Source organism: Lepidochelys olivacea, assembly GCF_965140295.1.
Source record: "Lepidochelys olivacea isolate rLepOli2 genome assembly, chromosome: 1".
NCBI classification, from domain to species: domain Eukaryota; kingdom Metazoa; phylum Chordata; order Testudines; family Cheloniidae; genus Lepidochelys; species Lepidochelys olivacea.
The window spans coordinates 317,111,597-317,129,548 of record NC_140411.1 but is presented as its reverse complement, the minus strand read 5'-3'; positions in this window follow the sequence as shown (position 1 = coordinate 317,129,548).

The following is a 17,952-nucleotide window of genomic DNA, read 5'->3' as shown; positions in this document are numbered from 1 at the left end:
GATAGATAGATAGATAGATAGATAGATAGATAGATAGATAGATAGATAATATTATCATTTCATTTCCAACCTATGAATTGTGATTAACTCCATCATTGTTGGTATATACCTAGTGTACAAACAATTCACAGCCAACAAAGTGGTATGGTTTAAGATCTCTGACTAAGTTCACACTTAGCCCAATGTCATAGATGCACAACACCATTTAAACCTTAATGGAACAAGTCATGAAAGGGGCTGATTGTAGGCACATTTACCAGATTGACTGTGGACCAATGGGCCATACTACATGACGATTACAGCTCTCTCTCAATATCATTCCAAGAAGCATCTGTCAACTGTTGGCAGACACTTTCAAAAACAAGATGCCCTTTGGATTTCACAACCAATGTACCACAGCCAACATGCTGCAAGAATAAAAACTTTAACAACAGATTACTGTATGGCTTACCTCCCAGGCTCTGTCTTTGGTTTTATTACAACCAAACGTTATACCAGTGTTGTAAGGGAAATACATGGGGGCCAATTCATGCATGTGCCATGTTTTGTCCACTGTCTGAATCTGCTGCTGATGATTTTCTTAAGAATGACAACTGTGTTTAATGTCTTCTGGCATCAATTTACAAAATCTCACCCATTTGAGTCACTCTTTAAGGAGAACCATAAAATTCCTGGGAACTGCAGAAGAAAAACAAATTACTTTTGGAGAAATTAAAATAAGAGGGTCCAGCTCACTGGAACATGATGTTTTACATGCTGGAAAGATTGGCAGAATAGCAAAAAACTAATCATGAGAACAGAGGGGTGTGTGCAATAGGCACAGGAGAAGGTGCTGTTGAAACACTTGTTCAGTAGAGGTTCGTAGAATACTTGTGTGTGATTTTGCAGCTTTCTCAAGAAACTATACATGATGCCATTGAAAACCCATCTAGTATTAATGAACAATCCCCATGATGTGTGTTCCAAGAAATGCACTGAAAACCTGAAAGACAAAATTTTGGGAAGATAGTGTAACATTTCTTATGTGAGTGGGTGTTTTAGTTATGGAGTCTGATCATGACAAAATAATTCCATCATAAATCATAACAGTTTAAGCAATAATGTAGCCTTCAGGTCTCTGTTTCTAACAGTTTCAATTTGGAAAAAAGGAGTCCAGTGTGTGGTTGACTGAAAAAATATAACTAGAGTGTCTTTTCCCCACATCACAGTATTCAGGGTGTAAGACTAGCTATTTGTTTTATGTTCCAAGCTTTTCCATATTTTTCTAATGAATCACTGATACTGAACTAAATTATAATGAAACCACTTGCCTTTTTGTATGTTTGTAAGGTGGAATATCAATTTATTGCTCTATATAGATGTTTAGTAATAATTATGATAAAGTAGAAGGAGTGCTGCTTAGTGGACTTCACTAAGAGGGCCTCATCCTGCTAACAGCCTCTCGTCCATATCACACTCCACTTTTATTAAAGAGCCTGATCTTTCAAGGCATCAAAGGGAGTTGAAGGTGCTCATCATTTAGTAGGATGCACCCTATAATGAGTTTTCACTAACCATAAGTGGCTTCTATTATACTACTCCTCAGCGAGACACAGTGGTGTTCAGAGTTCTGGGAGGAAGCACGAGCAGGAGCGTCTGAGAGGGGAGGGCTCCTGCCTCATACTGAGAATGAGGGGCGATCAGCGGGTTATCTCAAGTGCCTATATACAAATGCACAAAGCCTGGGAAACAAGCAGGGAGAACTGGAAGTCCTGGCAAAGTCAAGGTATTATGATGTGATTGGAGTAACAGAGACTTGGTGGGATAACTCGCATGACTGGAGTACTGTCATGGATGGGTATAAACTGTTCAGGAAGGACAGGGAGGCCAGAAAAAGTGGGGGAGTTGCGCTGTATGTAAGGGAGCAGTATGACTGCTCAGAGCTCAAGTATGAAACTGCAGAAAAACCTGAGAGTCTCTGGGTTAAGTTTAGAAGCGTAAGCAACAAGGGTGATGTCATGGTGGGAGTCTGCTATAGACCACCAGACCAGAGGGATGAGGTGGATGAGGCTTTCTTCCGGCAACTCACAGAAGCTACTAGATCGCTTGCCCTGGTTCTCATGGGTGACTTCAATCATCCTGATAACTGCTGGGAGAGCAATACAGCAGTGCACAGACAATCCAGGAAGTTTTTGGAAAATGTAGGGGACAATTTCCTGGTGCAAATGCTGGAGGAACCTTCTTGACCTGCTGCTCACAAACCGGGAAGAATTAGTAGGGGTAGCAAAAGTGGATGGGAACCTGGAAGGCAGTGACCATGAGATGGTTGAGTTCAGGATCCTGACACAAGGAAGAAAGGAGAGCAGCAGAATACGGACCCTGGACTTCAGAAAAGCAGACTTTGACTCCCTCCGGGAACTGATGGGCAGGATCCCCTGGGAGAATAACATGAGGAGGAAAGGAGTCCAGGAGAGCTGGCTGTATTTTAAAGAATCCTTATTGTGGTTACAGGGACAAACCATCCTGATGTGTAGAAAGAATAGTAAATATGGCAGGCGACCAGCTTGGCTTAACAGTGAAATCCTTGCTGATCTTAAACACAAAAAAGAGGCTTACAAGAAGTGGAAGATTGTCAAATGACCAGGGATGATATAAAAAGATTGCTCGGGCATGTAGGAGTGAAATCAGGAAGGCTAAATCACACCTGGAGTTGCAGCTAACGAGAGATGTTAAGAGTAAAAAGAAGGGTTTCTTCAGGTATGTTGGCAACACGAAGAAAGCCAAGAAAAGTGGGGGCCCCTTACTGAATGAGGGAGGCAACCTAGTGACAGAGGATATGGAAAAAGCTAATGTACTCAATGCTTTTTTTGCCTCTGTCTTCACTAACAAGGTCAGCTCCCAGACTACTTCACTGGGCAGCAGAGAATGGGGAGGAGGTGGCCAGCCCTCTGTGAAGAAAGAAGTGGTTCGGGACTATTTAGAAAAGCTGGACGTGCACAAGTGCATGGGGCCGGATGTGTTGCATCCGAGAGTGCTAAAGGAATTGGCGGATGTGATTGCAGAGCCATTGGCCATTATCTATGAAAACTCATGGCGATCGGGGGAAGTCCCGGAAGACTGGAAAAAGGCTAATGTAGTGCCCATTTTTAAAAAAAGGAAGAAGGAGGATCCTGGGAACTACAGGCCAGTCAGCCTCACCTCAGTCCCTGGAAAAATCATGGAGCATGTCCTCAAGGAATCAATTCTGAAGCACTTAGATGAGAGAAAAGTGATCAGGAACGGTCAACATGGATTCACCAAGGGAAAGTCATGCCTGACTAATCTAATTGTCTTCTATGATGAGATAACTGGTTCTGTGGATGAAGGGAAAGCGGTGGACATGTTGTTCCTTGACTTCAGCAAAGCTTTTGACACGGTCTCCCACAGTATTCTTGTCAGCAAGTTAAAGAAGTATGGGCTGGATGGATGCACTACAAGGTGGATAGAAAGTTGGCTAGATTGTCGGGCTCAACGGGTAGTGATCAATGGCTCCATGTCTAGTTGGCAGCCGGTACCTAGCAGAGTGCCCCAAGGGTCAGTCCTGGGGCCGATTTTGTTCAATATCTTCATTAATGATCTGGAGGATGGTGTGGATTGCACCCTCAGCAAGTTTGCGGATGACACTAAACTGGGAGGTGTGGTAGATATGCTGGAGGGTAAGGATAGGATAAAGAGGGACCTAGACAAATTGGAGGATTGGTCCAAAAGAAATCTGATGAGGTTCAACAAGGACAAGTGCAGAGTCCTGCACTTAGGACGGAAGAATCCAACGCACCGCTACAGACTAGGGACCGAATGGCTAGGCAGCAGTTCTGCAGAGAAGGACCTAGGGGTGACAATGGACGAGAAGCTGGATATGAGTCAACAGTGTGCCCTTGTTGACAAGAAGGCCAATGGAATTTTGGGGTGTATAAGTAGGGGCATTGCCAGCAGATCAAGGGACGTGATCGTTCCTCTCTATTCGAGGCCTCATCTGGAGTACTGTGTCCAGTTTTGGGCCCCACACTACAAGAAGGATGTGAAAAAATTGGAGAGAGTCCAGCGAAGGGCAACAAAAATGATTAGGGTTCTGGAACACATGACTTATGAGAAGAGGCTGAGGGAACTGGGATTGTTTAGTCTTCAGAAGAGAAGAATGAGGGGGGATTTGATAGCTGCTTTTAACTACCTGAAAGGTGGATCCAAAGAGGATGGATCTAGACTATTCTCAGCGATAGCAGATGACAGACAAAGAGTAATGGTCTCAAGTTGCAGTGGGGGAGATTTAGGTTGGATATTAGGAAAAACTTTTTCACTAGGAGGGTGGTGAAACACTGGAATGCGTTACCTAGGGAGGTGGTGGAATCCCCTTCCTTAGAAGTTTTTAAGATCAGGCTTGACAAAGCCCTGGCTCGGGATGATTTAGTTGGGGATTGGTCCTGCTCTGGGCAGGGGGTTGGACTAGATGACCTCCAGAAGTCCCTTCCAACTCTGATATTCTATGATTCTATGATTCATAGTGGTAGGGCATCCACTGTTGCATATCACAGAATCACAAAATCGTAGGACTGTAAGGGACCTCGACAGGTGTTCTAGTTCAGTCCCCTGCACTCAAGACAGGACTAAGTATTATCTAGGCCATCCCTGACAGGTGTTTGTCTAACCTGTTCTTAAAAATCTCTAATAATGGAGATTCCACAACATCCCTAAGTAATTTATTCCAGTGCTTAATCACCCTGACAGTTAGGAAGTTTTTCCTAATGTCCAACCTAAATTGCTCTTGCTGAAATTTAAGCCCATTGCTTCTTGTCCTAACCTTAGATGTTAAGAAGAACAATGTTTCTTCCTTCTCTTTGTAACAACCTTTTATGTACTTGAAAACTGTTATAGTGTCCCCTCTCAGCCTTCTCTTCTCTAGATTAAACAAACCAATTTTTTCAATCTTCCCTAATAAGTCATGATTTCTAGACCATTAATCATTTTTGTTGCTCTTCTCTGGACTTTCTCCAATTTCTCCAAATCTTTCCTAGACACAATACTCCAGTTGAGGCCTAATCATCGCAGAGCAGAGCAGAAAAATTACTTCTTTTAACTTGCTTACAACACTCCTGCTAATACATCCCAAAATGATGTTTGCATTTTTTGCAAGTGTTACACTGTTGATTAATATGTAGCTTGTGATCCACTATGGCTCCTAGATCCCTTTCTGAAGTACTCCTTCATAAGCAATAATTTCCCATTTTGTATGTGGGCAACTGATTGTTCCTTCCTAAATGGAGTACTTTGCATTTGTCCTTATTGAATTTCATCGAATTTACTTCAGACCATTTCTCCAGTTTCTCGAGATCATTTTCAATTTTAATCCTATCCTCCAAAACAATTGCAACCCCTCCCAGCTTGGTATCATCCGCAAACTTTATAAGTGTACTCTTTATGCCCTTATCTAAATCATGGATGAAGATATTGAACAGAACCAGACCTAGAACTGATCCCTGTGGGACCCCACTTAATATGCACTTCCACCTTGACTGTGAGCCACTGATGATTACTTTCTGGGAATGGTTTTCCAACCAGTTATGCACTCACCTTACAGTAGCTCCATCTTGAAGATGTACAGTGCACGCTGTCCTTCATGGATAGCTTGCTCTGTTGGCTGGTGGCCCTGCCTCCTCTCACCATTTTAAAGGGTGCTTAAGGGCATTAGTGTGCTAAGGGCTTCCCTACATGATGGGGTAATTTGCTGTATGGAGATGGAGGTGTGGTTTCTAAAGTGTACTAAGGTATTACTCATTACTTGGTCTGTGTAGATGCAGGTTGAGTGCACTAAAGGTTCCCTAGTGTGCATTAATGTAGTTTCAAACAGCACTATATGAAAGTGCACCAGCAGGGTTTGAATGGGCCAATTAATGTGCAACACGTTAGGTTGCTTTAGAAATCACACCCCTATAGAGCACATTACTCCACCATGTAGACAAGCCCGAAATGTAACTGTTTTGGGTTTTGTATAGGAAGGGATATTCTTACTGAAATGCATTTTATTTTTACCAAGTGACAATGATATCCATGGTCAGTACTCGTGAAGTTAAAAAGGGATGGAACTGAGAGGGACAAAAAAGAAGAAAAGCATCTACATATAAGATGGAGTTAGAAGCCTGAGAAAAAATATTACCAGCATCCTCTTCCTTTCTGCCTCGGAATAAGAAAATCAGCAGCAGACCTGATTCCATTAGATCAGTGTTTCCCAAACTTGGGATGCTGCTTGTTCAGCAAAAGCCGGGCCAGGCCTGGCTGGACCGGGCCGGGCTGTGTTGTTTACCTGTCGTGTCCGCAGGTTCAGCCGATCGCGGATCCCACTGGCCGCGGTTCACTTTGCCTGGCCAATGGGGGCTGTGGGAAGTGGTGGCCAGTACGTCCCTCGGCCCGCGCCGCTTTCTGCAGCCCCCATTGGCCGGGCACAGTGAACCACGGCCAATGGGAGCCGCGATCAGCTCAAGCTGCAGACGCGGCAGGTAAACAAACTGGCCCGGCCCGCCAGGGGCTTTCCCTGAACAAGTGGCGTCTCAAGTTTGGGAAACACTGCATTAGATGATTGTGCTTGAAGTTGTGCAGAGATCAAGTTCAAGATACTGGAATCTAGCCTTGGTTCTGTAATGTTTTGTGCTGACAACACCTCCGTTAGTAGATGTGCTATATTCTTATCTTTGTATTAAGTTGTTGTCTTGTATGTGATTGATTTGACCTGAGGGAGTTAAGCAGGAATTTCAGTCCTACTTGTGTGTACTGGACTTGGTACTTGCAGTGTCCCCAAGAAATCTCTGTGATCCTTCGTGTGAGTATTACAGGTCCTTCTGAAAAATAATGGGGAAAGAGGGAGAAATGGCAGGAGCTAAGTCTAAAGTCTTTGGGGGTTTTTTGTTTTGTTTTTGAATGCCAGAACCAGTTTTGATATTAGGAGCTAGGATTTCAGAGGGCTGTAAGACTTTCTGCAGGCATGGAGCTGTGCCTGTTTATTTGCTTAACTTATTTTTTAATAAAAAATTATGTATGCAGGACGCTATCATGGGTTTACAAATCACTGCCATGTAAACTTCAGAAATAAAACAATAATCATTACAACAGTGAGCTTATTTTTTTGTTTAGAGAAACATTATGAAGTTATTAACTTTGAAAAGGGCCCCAGTGACAGCTCTGGAGATTGGTAGTCCAGGCGTCCGCTTACATCTATGTGCCTTGACCCTGACTTGAATGACCGTCTTAAGAGAGAGGGAGGGTAGTTCCATATAAGTTGAGACTATTGATCCACTGATAAAAACAAAACCAAGTGTGTGGAGATCTGATTATCTACCCTGTTTAATGTATTTCTAAAAAAGAAAAGGAGTACTTGTGGGTGCCACAAGTACTCCTTTTCTTTTTGCGAATACAGACTAACACGGCTGTTACTCTGAAACAATGTATTTCTAGTGCAGCTGTCAATAGAGCAGTTTAAATAAAAGTATAAGTAATCAGTTGCAGTAATCAGTGTAATTACTTCATATTGCAAATAATATGAATGGTCCTAGAGATCATTTGCAAATAGTTTGTGACATGTCTCAGTGTTAAAAAATGAGTTGGGAGCTATCTGTTTGTTATAACATAAGACCTCTGGGGTAGGGATTATCTCTTGTCTATGGTTTTTACACCTTCCAGCATAATGGTGCCCCAAACCTTAATTAGGGCCTTTGAATGCTGCCATTGTCTATAAACTTTGACTACTATTCTAATAATAATAATGTATGTATCTGAAAACTGGAGAATGCCTACTGACATATTAAGTATATGGATCCTGTACCACTACTGGATTTGGCCAGTATTGCTATATTGTTGTTTGGTTCTCCAAAACAACACTTCTGGGACCAAGGCCAGATCCTTAGCTGGAAAAATTCAATATCGCTCCATTGAAGTCAGCCCCTCCCACTCTCTCAGAGTTGGATGACTAATTAACTGAGATTATGATATTTCTAATCAATTCTAGATGTGATATGTTGAACTATACTAAATCATGGCAGTCCAAATTAGCTTGGAGTGCATGGAGGAATGTGGGGATTCTTGTGGCCAAAAGTAAGTAAAGTGGTAAAAGTAAACCAGTGCCAGTTTCTCTCTACTGAAAAAAATCACTGAAATTTGAAAGGAGCAATTCAGTCAGAAACCAGTAAATGCTAATATTTTTAATTTATAATCATGATGTGCAAATTCCCTAGATATGCTAATTTGATTTTGTCAATTAGCTCTAACTGCAGTTACTCAAAGTGCTTAAACGATTACTAATATAAGCAGCGGGTTTTTCATTAAGGTTGATCCCATATGTAGTTTCTTTGTAGTCTCTCCTTCTCAACTGAAGATTGCGCCTGGTCCTCAAGGGCTGTAAATCAGTGTCACTTTTGGGATAAGATGTTACATATAAATTTCAGGAAGAGTTTAGTTTCTGATGCATCTGTGCAACTGTATTTTGCCAGCAGCACAACTTGACCTCAGAAAATGGTCAGCATGCTGTAGTTCCCCAGCAGTCTCACAGTGGGGTAGCTGGCCCAGCAGAGCCACCCCTTGATTCTGGTCCTCAACTTACATCCAAATATGGTGACTATAAAGATGTCTTTGGGGAAAAAAAGACCCCAACAGCCAGTTTGCCTCTGTCCAATCGAGCTACAACCATTGGCAAACATTCTGTTCTGGCATATATATGCCACGTCTGACCCTGAACTAGGCATGCTGTGTATAAGCCTTTGGGAGAATTTATCCAAGGGCTTTATTCGTAAATCTACTTTGCCTGCCAGGGCATCAGTCCTCCTTGTTTAAAAAAAAATGGACAGAAGCGTCTGACTATTGGGCCCTGAATCAGGTCACAATGAGAAACCAATACCCCACTACCACTAATACCCAAGCTAATGGACAGTGTAAGTGCCACCTGATTATAGACCTCTGGGGGGTAATACAACCTAGTACATCTTAGAGTTGGAGACAAATGGAAGACCACCTTTCAAATGCATTATGATCACTTGGAACATCTCATGATGCCCTATGGTTTGACAAATGCACTTGCGACATTCCAACATTTATTTGTGATGTACTCTTAGACATTCTGGACCAATACATGGTAGCATATCTAGATGACATACTTATTTTTTCAGACAATGCTGAACAACACGTTGTGCATGTCCATTCCATCCTGAAGAGGCTACGCCAACATGACCTCTATGCTAAGCTAAAAAGATGTGCCTTTGGTCAGTCCTCTGTAGAATTCCATGGGTTCATCCTATCTCCTGCTGTTGTCAAAATGGCCCCATGAAAGGTAAGGGCAGTGCTTGAGTGAGTAGAACCACAGAATATTTGAACTATATTACCTGAGGTTTGTGAACTTCTTGCAGCGGTTCATCAAAAAATTTTCAGAGTGGATTGCCACTCTCACTACCCTGCTCCACAAAAACACCAGGTTTCTCTGGTCTCCCAAGGCCCAGCAGGCCTTTGAGCAATTAAAACTCACGTTTACCACCACTCCCATATTGGTTCACACTGACACTTTGCAAGCCTTCATCGTCAAAGCCAACGTTTCCAACTTGGTGATCAGAGAAGTGCTATCTCAAAGGGATAGTTCTCAAAAATTGCTACATCCATGTGCTTTTTATTCCAGAAAACTCACACCCACAAAACAAAATTATGAAATTTGGGATAAAGAACTCTTGGCAATTAACACCACTTTCAAAGAGTGGTGCCACTATCTAGAAGGGGCATGATACCCTGTCCAGGTGAACACCAATCATAAGAACCTTGAATATCTGTAGAGGGCCAAGGCCCTCCACCACCACCAACTTCGGTGGACCTTATTCTTTTCACACTTTGATTTTGTAATCTTCTATTCTCCAGGAACCAAAAACAGCAAGGCCAATGCTTTGTCCCAGAAGAGCGATTATTACCTTGACCAAAAGTACTCAAACCCTAAAACCTCCTGCATACTCAAGCCTCATAATTTCTGGGGCTTTCAAATGATCAGCCTTGGCCCACAGAATCTCTTCTGATAAGGAGAAAGCCATAAGTAAGGAACCCACTATGTCCGCGATGGGGAAACCTCCATAAAAGGGCATAAATATGTTCCCCCTGAGCTGCTGAGGACTACAACCAAGTATATCATGAATCCCCCTGACAGGACATTTTGACTGCTGTAAAACTCAGCGCCTAGTCTCTTGTGTCTCCTGGTGGCCTTGCGTGTGGGACACAGTGCAGGCCTATGTGATCTTTTGCAAAATATGCACCTGCTCCAAGGTGACACACAAACTCGGTTACTTAATTGTGTGCATGTTCCCTATACCTGCGCCACATGTCCACCTACGCTGTTCTGGACACAGGTATAATGCTATGTATACATTTTGTGACAAAGTTCCTCCTCTACCTTGGTGGGTCTTGGGCTTATTGGCGGATTTGCTCATCTTGGAGCTTCACGGCACCCCTAAGTGTGACTGTTTTTTGTGAACCCACAGTCCAGGTCAACTCCTCCTGTGTCTGACCAGGAATTGGGAGGTTTTGGGGGAACCCGGGCCCGCCCTCTACTCCGGGTTCCAGCCCAGGGCCCTGTGGAATGCAGCTGTCTAGAGTGACTCCTGGAACAGCTGTGCGACAGCTACAACTCCCTGAGCTACTTCCCCATGGCCTCCACCCAACACCTTCTTTATCCTCATCATAGGACCTTCCTCCTGGTGTCTGATAATGCTCAGTCCTCCAACAGTCCGCATTCTCACTCTCAGCTCCTAGTGCCCCTTGCTCCCAGCTCCTTACATGTGTACCACAAACTGAAGTGAGCTCCTTTTTAAACCCAGGTGCCCTGATTAGCCTGCCTTAATTGATTCTAGCAGCTTCTTTATTGGCTGCTGGTGTTCTAATCAGCCTGTCTGTCTTAATTGTCTCCAGAAGGTTCCTGATTGTCCTGGAACCTTCCCTGTTACCTTACCCAGGGAAAAGGACCTACTTAACCTGGGGCTAATATATCTGCCTTCTATTACTCTCCTGTAGCCATCTGGCCCAACCCTGTCACAGTGTATACCTATGTCCACACTGCCACTATTGTTATATGACGTTACTGCTGCATTTTAGGGGAGGTATCCTAGGGTTCTGTGAGTCACAGGGAAACATTCGAGGAACTGGTTTGCTGTGTGTTGTTGATATTGTCCACTGAATTCACACATTTGCCAATGGCAGTTCCTGATCAAGTCTCCCCCTCATCAAATTGAATGGAAGACATGGAACAATGGAATGATGATGTGGTTCTGCTCCTGCTCTTTATTGCAGAACAAATGTTTGTGGAGTAGGCTGTCAGCAAGATGCTGGATGGAATTTGGGAAGGCAGCTGACCTTGAGGGTCAATGACAATTTATTCAGCTCCGATAATACAGATATGATAAATGCTGGTATTGCCATCATGTGCCCATGGGTGAACCATTGCTTCTGCTGCCGGAGAACAAGCAGGGGGTAGGGGTGGTGTAGGATCACATTGTTTTGAAAACCTGAGATGAGCAGCAGTGGCTTCAGAACTTGCAAATGAAGAAATATACCTTCATATAGCTGTGTGAGGAACTTGCCCCAAATCTCCAGCACCAGAACACACTATTCAGAGAAGCCATACTTGTGCAGCAGGGGGTGGCTATTGCCCTATGGGAGCTGACAACATCAGATAGCTATTGGTCCATTGCAAACTACTGTGGGGTTGGAAATTCCACTGTCGGGATAGTAGTTGTGCAGGTTTATGAGGCAGTTAACCTGAGATCTACCCACAAGTGGTTGTCATAAGAAAAGTTCCTGAAGTAATACCTAGATTTGAGAGGATGGGGTTTCCAAACAGAGAAGGGACTCATCAAAGACATCTGTATCCCAATACTTTGGCCACCAAAAGGGGCAAGCAAATATGTGAACCAAAAAGGCTGCAAGGCAGATTCATAAATACAAACATGGAAAGGTTCATGGCATCACAGTGCTGAGAAGATTGAGATTGTACTTGAAGGGAGAAGAAGGGAGTTTATTCCCCAGAAATGATATGGTTCTTTACAGTATGTCTGTGTCAACTGTTGTTTTGGGGCATATCCACTCCTACCTTAGCTCATGAAACTATACCTTGACATCAATGACACTGGAAAAAAGGAATTCGGTTACAAACTCCCTAGCTTCAAAACAGTTGTGGAGAGTGCATTTGAAAGGCTGAAATCTTGTTGGTGCTGACTACACAACCATCTGGATGCCAGTGTGGCAAACACTGTTCACAAAATCATCACCTGCTGCGCATTCCATAACATCTGTGAGCATGATGGGGAATGCTTCCATCCTGATGGGGCTCAGGACAGGTCTGGTTTCAAACTCTGTACAAGCAGCTGGATCCAAACCAAGTAGCCCTAGTTTCCAGTGGGTGAGGGAACTCAAGGATACAATTTTTTCACACTTGTTTGGCCAACAGTTCTATCAGCTTCTCCATTAGGGAATGATCCTGTTCCATGTGCCACACCTCCTGCTCCATAAACCAGTTCATCAATGTCTCTTCCTGCTAAAGAGCCCAATACTCCCCTGCCCTGATGAACTCAAACTGCTTCTGATTCCTCCTGCCCATCCTGATGAGCAACTCTCCCAGGGTCCTTCTGGTTTCTCTCCTGGAAGCCAAATGTCCTGCCAGTTCAAAGACAAGGGGATAGATAGATAGATAGATAGATAGATAGATAGATAGATAGATAGATAGATAGATAGATCGATCCTTTGGAAGATATTGAGAATCCCCTTCCATGCCTTCCCTCCCAATAACATAACTTTGCTTTAGAAGGACAAAATTTGGTACTTTTCATCATTCCAGGAATACAGCTGTTAGACTATCCTCGCTTCTCAGATAACTTTTGCAGCCCATGGGAAAGGAGCAGAGGCTACTAATGGTAAGATACATGTACTGATATTTTTTTAAAAATTAAATTTTCAGTGTCTCAATGCGGGAGGTGGGGGATGGCAGATCCTTCCAGGGGATATGTTACCAGTTTGCAGTTTCTTCTTTAAAGGCTGGTCTACATTTGGAAAACATAGTCATTCTCAAGGTTCCAGAATAGAAAAGAGGTGGCTTTCCAGTCCAGTGGAAGAGATCCAGCAATGCCAGAAAGATGTTTCTGCTAACATATTGATGAATGGAGGGGTTTGGTCAGCTATGAAGGTGGACTAAGCAGATCTGCACTGCTGCTGAACCTGAAGACCCATATGGACTTTCTCCTACACCAGAAATTTGCTAAAATATGGTTACAGGACTTGGAAGCAATCTGACTGGATATTGACTAAATTCTCAGCTAGCTTATAGAGCTTCTGTGCAAAGAGAAATGCAAACCACTTGCCCCACTCCACCCCTGGCATCACCAAAATATTCTGCCCTTGTGCCTGCCTAACAAAGATGACAGGGACAGGGAAAGAAAGAGATACACCACAGTCTCAGATCAGCACCACAAGTTCCTCTCGTCTCCACACAAAAGGACACCACACTATGTTTATCCAACAGTCAGACCAGATCCTTCTCTCATCCCTATTTTTTCCACTTGTGCATCAGTGATTAGTGCAGAGAGAGGCCAGAAACCAAGGACAGGGACAGTAAATGTTTTGTAATTGCCCAAGGAATAGACTGTTTTGAATAACTTTCCTCTGATAACCAAAGCGGTCCCTTCTCCTTCCAGAATGAAGCCCTGGGCCGAAGTCCATTTAATGTCCACCTACTACAGACTCTGTGAAATTTCCCAGTACACATGAATGTTCCTGATGCTTTGGGTGAAGTCATAGAGGATGGTGTAGTCCGACCTCACATTGATCAGCTCCTAGGTATGGTCAGTGGGCCAGGTGGCTGCTCCAGAAGCAGGATTCCTGTTAACTTGTACTGATCAAAAAAGTGCCATGGAAAACAGGTAAGGTGTGATTAGCACAGCATGGTACTATGGGGGATGGGAACCTTTTCGGGTAAGGGTCAGGAAGAAGAGGATTCAGTGCATTGTGGGACTGGAGAGGGGAGGACTACTGAAAATCAAGACATGGTAGACACTCCTTACCTCCATCTACACTGTGCATTGGGATGGGTGTGGGGCTATGCCACAGCTGAAGGCATGTACTTACCTCCATCCCTCAGATGTGCTAGCTTACTCAGTCTCTACTTGCCTTCAGACATGTGCTAATGGTGTTTACACATGGACTATGGGTTGGGGGGGAAATATGGCAAAACCACATGCATGGGCATGTGTACAGTGGCTAGTACAGATGTAGCCTAAAAGGCAGAGTGTTAGGATATAGATATTCAGGTCTGTCTGTAAAGGCCTCTACTCTAAGAATTTAGGTGTATTCTTATCACTTGGCTAGTTATAGAGGTATAAAAGAAAGAATCAAAATCACTGTCTGCCAGTGTAAGGGCCTTCTCTTACTGTGACAGTCTGAGGCCCAGTTCTTAGGCTAAGGCCTTTGGCTAAGCAACAGAGGCAGCCATAAGCTGGGAAGCGACTGGTCACATCCTCACTTTCCAAACTAGTCACATTGAAAGAAGGTGCTATTGGGCTCTTAGGAATACAATCCTGTCCTGATAGTGCCTATCACCTCCAGAGAAAGGGAAGTGCCTAGAAAATATAAAAGGAAACTTAGTTTGATAGCACCCTGTCTGGCAAGAACTCACTTATCAATAGCTGGGATGTGAAATCCTCACTTCTGTATTGTTTTGTGATTATAGTTCCCACTTTGCTATTGTTTGTCTGTATAATCTCTATCTGGTTCTGTGATTGTTCCTGTCTGCTGTATAATTAATTTTGCTGGGTGTAAACTAATTAAGGTGGTGGGATATAATTGGTTACAGAATTATGTTAGTTAAATTTCAGGAAAATGATTGGTTAAGGTATAGCAAAGCAGAACTCAAGTTTTACTATATAGTCTGCAGTCAATCAGGAAGTAAGGGGATGGGGTGGGCATGCAGGTGGGGGAAATGGGAACAGGGAATGGGGTAAGGAAATTGGAATCATGTTTTGCTAAAAGGGGAAATGGGAACAGGGAATGGGGGTAAGGAAATTGGAATCATGTTTTGCTAAGGGCAGGAATGGGAACACGGACACAGGTGTAAGGCTCTGTGGTGTCAGAGCTGGGAAGGAGGATACTAAGGAAGGAGACTGGAATCATGTTTGCTGGAAGTTCACCCCAATAAACATTGAATTGTTTGCACCTTTGGACTTCGGGTATTGTTGCTCTCTGTTCATACGAGAAGGACCAGGGAAGTAAGTGGGTGAAGGAATAAGCCCCCTAACACAGAGTACAAAACTCAAAGCCCAGGAGAAGGGAGGTTAAGTCAGTTTTAAGCCACCTTTGTACCTCCCAGTTTTGGGTTGGGCAGGGGCCAAATAAGCCCCCAGCATAAATTAGACAATCCTGAAGGCTTGTCTAAATTACGGCAGCCACCTCCAGGTACCCTGGGTAAACTGCTCTGAATCACCATAGGGCTGTATTCTGCATCCCTAGCCCTGGCATTCCTCCCCAGTCTCCCACCCCACCCCTTTGCCCACCATGCCTCCTAGGCCAGGACTTGCAAGGGGATACTCAGAAGGGAACATGCCATGGTCTTCTATAGTTCTTTCACTAGGGGAAGCCTGCCCTGGCCGGAATCAGGGTTTACAATGTCCCACTGTGCCATTGTAGCATATAGGGGCCCAAGCACAGGGTGAGGATCTTACTTGTACAATTTAAGAGAAAAATGGTACCCTTTTGTATAAATTTTGTATAAGAATTCTACAGGAGGGCTATCGTGTTTCAAAAACTCATACAAAGGTTGCCATTTTCTATTAAATTCCATGGGAATTTTCCATGAGGGTTATCTGAATGTATCTGAGCCATCTAGTTCTAATCCATGCCTCATAGTGGTAGATAATGGGAAAATGTGCATGGTAAAAGTTATAATACAGTTCAAACTAATCCAAAATTGAATTTTTTTCAGTGTGGATGAATGTAAACTTGTGATAATGATTGGAAATTGGCTTCTATGTCACATGAAAAAATGTTAACATCTGTTAACTCCCATCCAAGTCTGATTAAGCACTTCTCTTTCAGTTTATTTGGAGTCCTTTCTATTATCTAATAATCTTACTTCAATAATTCAAATTAAATCTAGCTCATAATGACAGATTTTTATCTAAGATCAGGCTAGCTTCCTTGGTTTGATGTAATGTCTCCATCCGTATAGCCATCTTCCATGTAAGTGCAAATTCTTTTAGGAACATAATTTGCCATAGATTGCTGTGGGAACAGTGTATGCAAACCATATAAAGCATAAAATCCTTTTATATGGAGGACAATTCAAAATTCAAAAGGACATTTAAAAGAGATAAGAGAGAAAATTATTGTAGGAACAGGTTTTTAAGTAGGCCTCAAATAGCCTGAATTTTCCAGGCCTCAAATAGCCTGAATAAATTATAACTCATCATTAAATAAGATTCCATTTCTCATTTTCTCTTTTTTTTTTGGACTTTGGTCTGCTAAAAGACACTACAGCATCTAGCCTGGCAGGTCTAATTTTAGGCTTATTAGCTTTGTTTCTCTTTACAGGCAGGCACATTCATTTACATGTGACAGGGTCGGGCCAGATGGCTACAGGAGAGTAATAGAAGGCAGATATATTAGCCCCAGGTTAAGTAGGTCCCTTTTCCCTGGGTAAGGTAACAGGGAAGGTTCCAGAAAAATCAGGAACCTTCTGGAGACAATTAAGACAGACAGGCTGATTAGAACACCAGCAGCCAATAAAGAAGCTGCTAGAATCAATTAAGGCAAGCTAATCAGGGCACCTGGGTTTAAAAAGGAGCTCACTTCAGTTTGTGGTACATGTGTAAGGAGCTGGGAGCAAGGGGCACTAGGAGCTGAGAGTGAGAATGCGGATTGTTGGAGGACTGAGCAGTACAAGCATTGTCAGACACCAGGAGGAAAGTCCTATGATGAGGATAAAGAAGGTGTTGGGAGGAGGCCATGGGGAAGTAGCTCAGGGAGTTGTAGCTGTCGCACAGCTGTTCCAGGAGTCACTCTAGACAGTTGCATTCCACAGGGCCCTGGGCTGGAACCTGGAGTAGAGGGCGGGCCCGGGTTCCCCCAAAACCTCCCAACTCCTGGTCAGACACAGGAGGAGTTGACCTGGACTGTGGGTTCACAAAAACGGCCAAACTAAGGGCTGCTGTGACGCTCCAATGTAAGCAAATCCACCAATAAGCCCAAGACCCACCAAGGTAGAGGAGAAACTTTGTCACACATACCATTTTTCTTCCTCTGCCTGCCTGCTTCATTCTTGAGAGCTAGCAGAGGTTTGATGGAAAATATATATGTAAGTATAAATGACAGTTACCCACTGCTCCTACAAAACTAGGCTTCCATAGTTCTTTTGTAGCTTTCAGAGTCTCTCTCCTGAAGACTACAACAGCGGTCAGCCATTAGATAGTGCAGGCTCAGCATGAAAGGAGCAGAAAGTGGCTACAAAATTTCAGGGCTCGATGAGGGTCTGACATATGACTTGCAGGGTACCAGAAGTATACAGGGAGCTTGGTCCAAATAGTTATAAAGTTTAGGGAATAGAAAAATAAAAGGCTATTTTATAGAGTTCTGTTTTTATGAGGCTCAGCTGCTTGTTTGCCAAGTATAATGGATACACACTGGTCCATTTTTGGAGGAAACCCCCCCCCCCCAAACACACTGTGAGCTTCAAATGAGATTATTTTTTCCATTGTTTGTAAAAGGCATCATCGTACAGAACTGCAGCTTTTAAAACATCTAGCCTCCTTACAGAATGTCACAGTGCTCTTGGTTAGTTCTTAAGAAAGAGATCAAAGAAAGATTTTCAGGTCTTGATGTTCCTGTTCACACTGTGTTCTTTCTGTTCTATCTGCACAACACTGAACAGAACTCAATTTGCCAAGCAAGTGA